The sequence below is a fragment of the Callospermophilus lateralis genome, unplaced genomic scaffold (genome assembly GCF_048772815.1).
Source record: "Callospermophilus lateralis isolate mCalLat2 unplaced genomic scaffold, mCalLat2.hap1 Scaffold_45, whole genome shotgun sequence".
NCBI lineage: Eukaryota > Metazoa > Chordata > Mammalia > Rodentia > Sciuridae > Callospermophilus > Callospermophilus lateralis.
Window position 1 is genome coordinate 9,648,587 of NW_027514398.1, and position 7,061 is coordinate 9,655,647.

A 7,061-nucleotide genomic window follows, 5' to 3' on the forward strand; every position below is an offset into this window, starting at 1 on the left:
CCCTCCCCAGACCAATCTGTCTTTCCAGTTTGAAACATCTTGTGTTTTTATGTTTGTTTTGTTGTGTTTTTGTTTATTCCTCTAACACAGAGAAGTGCTCCAAGCTGTTCTATTGTATGGAAAAAAAGAGGTCAGAAGGTATCTTGGAAACCTCATCAAGAAATCAGTCCCAAGTTTGAGCAGAGTTCAGGTCTGATTAGTGTACCTGTGCTGTGAAGTAGCTCTGCCACCTACTTGGCTTAATTTGCTTTGTTGGCTGTTGTGATAGTTAGGGTTAAGAAGATTGGTATAAATGCTGCTAGAAGACTCAGCTCTCTTCCTGTTTCTTGAAGACTGATACATGATTTCTAGTACTTATTATCTCCTCACTGTCCCTTACAGCACAAGGACCCTAGTATTTGTAATCTCAGCCACTGATGAGTTAGAGGCACAGTGTAGCATAACAACACAGCAATGTGCTAAGGCCGCTTTATTTCAGTTTGGTCTTAAGCAAATTGCTTTCTACTGACTCCCAGTGCCTCCTTTTGGAGAGGAAGCTGTGTGGGAGAGTGGAACCATACTTTAGAGTCAAGATTTTAGGATTCTAGTTCCAGGCTTCACCACTCTAAGGAAAAATGCTGTGTGGTTCATTGGAAAGCTCATGGACATTGAAATCAGATGGATCTGGGTTTGCATTCCCCTGTGTCAGCTGCTGACTTTGAATACATTCTTAACCTCTGACCCTTATTTTTGTCATTGCTAAAATGACAACAGTAGTATTATGTCACAAAGTTATTGTGGGATTTGATAAAAATATGCATATTATTGTGCTTGAAGCAGGGCCCCTTAGTAAGTTGCATCTGATGCTACTGCTCTCTGAGCTCTCTAAATCAGAACTAATAACCAACATTTACTGAGCACTTTTTTTTTTTGGTTCTGGATAGGAACTGAACCCTACCTTGTGTGTGCTAGGCAAGTATTCTACCATTGAGTTATACTCCTGACCCCTTGTATGTGATACTGAACACTTTCTGTATCAGATACCGCAATTGCTAATAAATGAGAAGCCTGGTAAGTCTGACCCCATTGTGTATTTTGTTACTGTTGTTTTACAGGGCAGCAGGTTGAGGCAGAGAGAAAAATTGGGTTGCAGTGCAGTTACACAAACTTGGCCAATAAGTGAGGAGCTCTGAAGCTGGAATGGCCAAGTAAAGCAGTCTTAAATTAGGGTGAAAGTTTGGATGTTCATGCCTCTGCATCAATCAGCATTGTACTCAGGTAGCCCACTGTGTGCCCTGGGGTGGGTGTGGGGGTAGCTCTGGCAGTTTAAGTGCAGAAGGAAGGTTCTATGTGGGGCACTGGAACATGCACTATAGGACATGACTCACCTTCTATGGGCATCCTAAAGACAGGGACAGATTCCATTTCCTTTGGTATGACCCCTGCCACGATAATTTACAAAGAATGTGTGCACCAAACACATGGAATAATTAAATGAGTGGGTATAGGTCTGCACTGGACCTATGAGAGACACCTCTCAAGAGGAAACTTCCCGAAGGAGATGGTACCTAAGTTGATAGGGAAGGGAAAGGATGGCTGATTATTCCAGGAGGAAGGGCTGGTCTGTTCAAATGCAAGGAGAGGAGTAATAGCAAGAAACTAAGAAACCATAGAAAGGGCCTTTACACGATATACATGTATTAAAACATTGCATGCTGTATGTATTTACAATTTTATATGTCAATTATACCTTATATGAAAAAAAAGGGTTTTCAATGGCTCAAGTGGTGCCCTTATGCAATTTATTTTTATCTGTGTATTTTTGGTAGATTATTTCATTTTATTGTTTAATAATTTTTTAAATTTATAATGACAGCAGAATACATTACAATTCTTATTCCACATATAGAGCACAATTTTTCATATCTTTGGTTGTATACAAAGTATATTCACACCAATTCATGTCTTTATACAAGGACTTTGGATAATGTCCATCACATTTCACCATCATTTCTAACCCCGTACCCCCTCCCTTTCCCACCCACCCCACCCTATCTAGAGTTTATCTGTTCCTTCCACATCACCCTCCCTACCCCACCATGAATCAGCCTCTTCATATCAGAGAAAACATTCAGCATTTGTGTTTTGGGGGATTGGCTAACTTAACATTATTTTCTTTTAACTCCATCTATTTATCTGCAAATGCCATGATTTTATTCTCTTTTAGAGCACTAATCTCTTAGGTATATAAAGAACTCAAAAAGCTAAGCACCAAAAAAACAAATAACCCAATCAATAAATGGGCCAAGGATCTGAACAGACACGTCTCAGAGATGATGTACAATCAATCAACAAATATATGAAAAAATGTTCGTCATCACTAGCAATTAGAGAAATGCAAATCAAAACTACTCTAAGATTTCATCTCACTCATCAGAATGGGAGTTATTATGAAGACAAACAACAATAAGTGTTAGCAAGGATGTGGGGTAAAAGGTACATTCACACACTGCTGGTGGGACTGCAAATTGGTGTAGCCAATATGGAAAGCAGTATGGGGATTTTTTGGAAAGTTGAGAATGGAACCACCATTTGACCCAGCTATACCTCTCCTTGGTCTATACCCAAAAGACTTAAAACCAGTATACTACAGGGACACAGCCATATCACAGCACAATTCACAATAGCTAAACTGTGGAAGCAACCTAGATGCCCTTCAATAGATGAATGTATTAAAAAAATGTGGCATATATACACAAGGGAATATTTATCTTTGTATTTTTTAATATCTTTATTTTGTTTATTTTTATGTGGTGCTGAGGATTGAACCCAGTGCCTCACAGGTGGGAAGGAGCGCTCTGCCACTGAGCTACAGCCCCAGCCCCTATCTGTGTATTTTTAAATGCACCTTTTTCTTAAGTAAAAGCTTTGGTTCTCTAAATATGTGTTATAACATCTATACACAGTACACAGTATGAAGAAATGGTATGAAATATGCCTAGATCTGAAGACAAAGTATGTTAAGCCCCAGCCCACGTCCTAGGGCCATCATTGTCCTGGGAAGGAATTGCAATGCCCACACATGGGCATGCTCAGCTCACTTTCTGGGTTAGGTCGAGGCTTCAACGAACCCAGGTTAATTGCCATCTCCTTTGATGTAGAATTACCTTCTAAACCTTTCTGAGTCTGTTTTCTCATGTGTAACATGGGGATAATGGCTACTACCTATCTGGGTTGTTGCAGGATTTATGTGGCATTTGAAATTCTCTACTTGGTTCAGGGATTTATTAAGGGATACCTGGGGCTGGGAAACAGGTGGAAAAATAAAATCCAGTCACTAGCTGTGACTTACATTATCTAACCTCTGATCCTTATTTTGTGATAATTAAAATGACACAGTAGTGTTATGTCAGTAAGTTATCGTGGCATTTTAAGAAAGGATGCATGTTAATGTACTCAGAACAGAAAGCCCCCAATAAGGTAGCAGCTGTTGTTGCTGGTGACCGAGGAAGGCTACACCGTCTGTAAAGAAAAACATCCAAAAAACTCATTTGTACCATTATCTTCCTGGGTTTTGATGATATAACCTTCACAGGACTGTGGCCTGGTACTCTGCTCCGCACAGCGCTAGCGCAGGATAGGGACTTGGCTGGACGCAGTTGTCAAGGTAAAGCCAGGCGGCGAGCAGGGCGGAGTTCGACACCGCCCCCTCACGCTGTCAGGCGCTTCTGCGCTTCCCTGCCTCCAGGCGCGCTGCGGCCCCGGCCACTGGCTGGACGTGCGGATTTCACTATCCTCACTCCATCCGAGGAGCCAATGGCTGGAACCGCCAGGGATTCATGGCTCGAGTCACACGCTGCCGGCAAAGGCACTGACCAATCATCGTGCGGAGAAGGCGGGGCTAGAGCCCTTACAGGCCAATAACGACAAGAGGAACCAGGCTCACCCTCTAGGCTCCACCCCTGAGCTAGGAGAGTTAGGTTCAGAGGCCGCAGCACCTGGCCGAGTGCGGGCTACGGTGGCCTGCGGTCTCTTTGTGAACATCCAGGTACCGGGGCCGGAAGAGCGGCTCGTGCGTGAGGAACGGGGAGCGGGCCGGTTCAGACCCGGTGATCCGGGAGATGGAGAGGAGCGGGGTCAGGTTGTGGATTCGCGCGCTGGGCGGGACGCTGCATCGGTACTGGTTACCGGGGCCCTCAGTATGTGGGGTTAGGAGCCGAGTCTATGGAATCGCTGTGACGGATTCTCAGGTGCCAGGGAAAGCTGGTAGATGCAGCTTGATTGGAAAGGAACCGGTGAAAACAGATTCCTGAGGGCTGTAACTGGGCGGAGCATGTTTCTTGACCGGGCACATTAGGAGGTAGTTGAAGCACTGAGTTGTAAGAGTCTTGAAACTTAGAAGCACTACAGGGGAAACACAATGTGTTGTGTATGCCGTGCGGCTAGTGGGACTGGGAAGGGCGGCTAAGAGGTCACCGAAGGATGAATAGGAGTTCCTTAGGAGGACCTTACCGAATGCTGTTGTTTCCTTGGGTATGGAAGGAAGAAGCTCAAAAACCTGCAGTGCTCAGAAATTATATGAAGTGTAGGATCGTGAGAATGGGAGAGATGAAGAGCCGAGAGGTCTGACTGGGCCTCTTGTGCTTCTCAGTGAGCCTTAGTCTTTGTCTGTGGGGAAGCTGCCCCCTTGAACCTTGAGTGTTTTAACCCTAGTGTTCAATGCCAGTTTCTATCTAAAGAGGCCAAGGCCGAAGACCCAGCATCTCCAAAACATGAGGGCATTGGTACAATCTGGGTTTCATTAAGGTAAAGTGCCACAGGACAGACATTGGCAGACAGCTGAACTTGAAGGTTTCTCAGAGAATCAACAGTACTAAGTCTCTTCTTCTTTTTTCCTGAGAATCTAATCGGCCTGCTCCATAGCAGCTTTCAGTCAAGCAGGCGGCTCAAGGGTGAGAAAACAGAAAAACCATTCTTGTAAAAGCTTGTTTCCTTTCTCCTCTTTAATTCCTGTTTTTTGCCTTTGTCCAGTTGACGGCAAAGTATCTGTTTCCCTCCCTTGTTTATGGCGGGCAAATTCCTGAATGTTAATTGAACAAAGTGTCTCAACATTGGTGAGAGCTGGAGGACATTAGTCTGGGCAGCACAGGTGGGAGAGATTTAGAAGCTCCTTTGAGATGATTTAGTAGGTGAAGGTGTGATTCACCCAGTTAGGCATTTAAGGAAGTATAACATTTGGGAGGGGTGGGGAAGCAGTTGCTGAATTTTTGTATGTTGAGTGTGATAACTGCCTCTGAACTGTCTTAGGTGGAGATGGCTGGTGGTCTTTTGGGTAATCAGAACTTAGAGTTTTGGGGAAAGGGTTAGAGATAGAGATGGCAGCTATCAGGGTATCTTTTTTTAAACAGAAAATAGTTTGCCCATGGTAAGCTTGAATCGTTGGCATCACTTGAAAACTTTTCCAGCTTCACTTCTTCCTCAGAAGCTATGCCACACATATGGGAAATTAGAAAACACTCATGTCCTATTTAGTCTTTTGATCTGCTGTTTCTTCTACTCAAAATATCTTCTTGATTCCCCACCCCACCTCACTGTTTTAATCTGGTCACTTCCTTCTCATGTTCCATGTCTCATTTGAGATAACACCTTTCTCTAGAAACTTTCTTGCTCTTCTGTGTCTTCAGGGCACTCTGTACATTCTCCCCTGTATTGTCCTTATCACATAATGTTATCATGATTTGCTTACCTCTTTGCATTCCTAACTAGCTTTTGTGTTTTGGGAAGTTGGGTGAGGGCAGCTACAGCACAGTGACTGCGCTTAGTAAGCACAAACTGAATATAGGGTGAATACCTCTGAATCCCAAGAACTGAGAGAAAATTAAAGAATAGAAATATCAAATCTTCCAGTTTGGTTAAGTACAATAAACAGCAAAGAATGCTTATTGGATAGGCAGCTAGGAGAGCCTAAAGATTTTCACTAGAATAAATTCAGTGTAGTGTTGAGTATAGAAACTACCTGGGCAAGGTGGCACACACCTGTAATCCCAGCTACTCAGGAGGCTAAGGCAAGAGGATCCCCTAGTTTGGGGCCAGACTGGGCAACTTAGTGAGACCCGGTCTCTAAGTAAAATTAAGAAATTTTTAATGTAGCTCAATGGTAGAACATTTGCCTGACATGCATGAGGCCCTGGGATTGATCCCTAGTGCTGTAAAAAGAGAAAGATTGCAGTTTGCTAGGAAGTAAATGGGAAATGAGAAAATGAAGACAGCTCATGTAGAATACTTGGTTCAGGAGCCTATAGTAAACTATAGGAAGGATGTCCATTTTATTTATTGTTATTTCTTATTTAAAATAACAGTATAGCATAATGAATCAGTCAGGGTTTCCTCCACTTAATATTTGTATAAGTTCTTTAAGATTTCTAAACCTCAGTTTTTCATTTACAAAGTGAAGATGACAAAAGTACCTACTTCATGAAGGTGTAGTAAGGATTAAAGTTAAAATGTATAAAGCGTGTAGCACTCTTAGAACACAGATCCTGGAACATAGAAAGTGCTCATTAATTATTAGCTTCTTGTAGCTGCTATGTGCCTGGTCCTATGCAAAGTACTTTACATGTATTATTTCTTGGACTTGCTGAAAAAGCTATTATTATTTATTTTGTAGATGATAAAACTTGGGCTCAAGAGGGGTTACCGAACTTGCTCAAGGTCACACTGCATTGTAGAGTTTGGCAGTGACCTCAAGAAAAATGAAGATTGGAATGATTCTCTTATTTTGCGACTTCAGAGGACAGTGGAGACGTTCTTGGTGTGGGAGGATTGCTGAGTGCCAGTGTGGGGAACAGTTCAAGCTTGAAGCCCAGCTGAAGAGGCTATGAGTCCAAAAAGAGAAATGTATCAGTGGCCTGGGAGACGTAATAGAGGTTAAGAAAGCTTTTCTCCAGAAAGGAAGACTTGAGGAAATAGGCTCAGGGAAGAGGAAGTTCAAGCGATGAGAATAGGATGGAAAGTGAATTCAGAGACCTGAAAGAAGTTAGCTATGCTTTCTCTTACCTCCCATGTGAAATGGAATGAAAGGT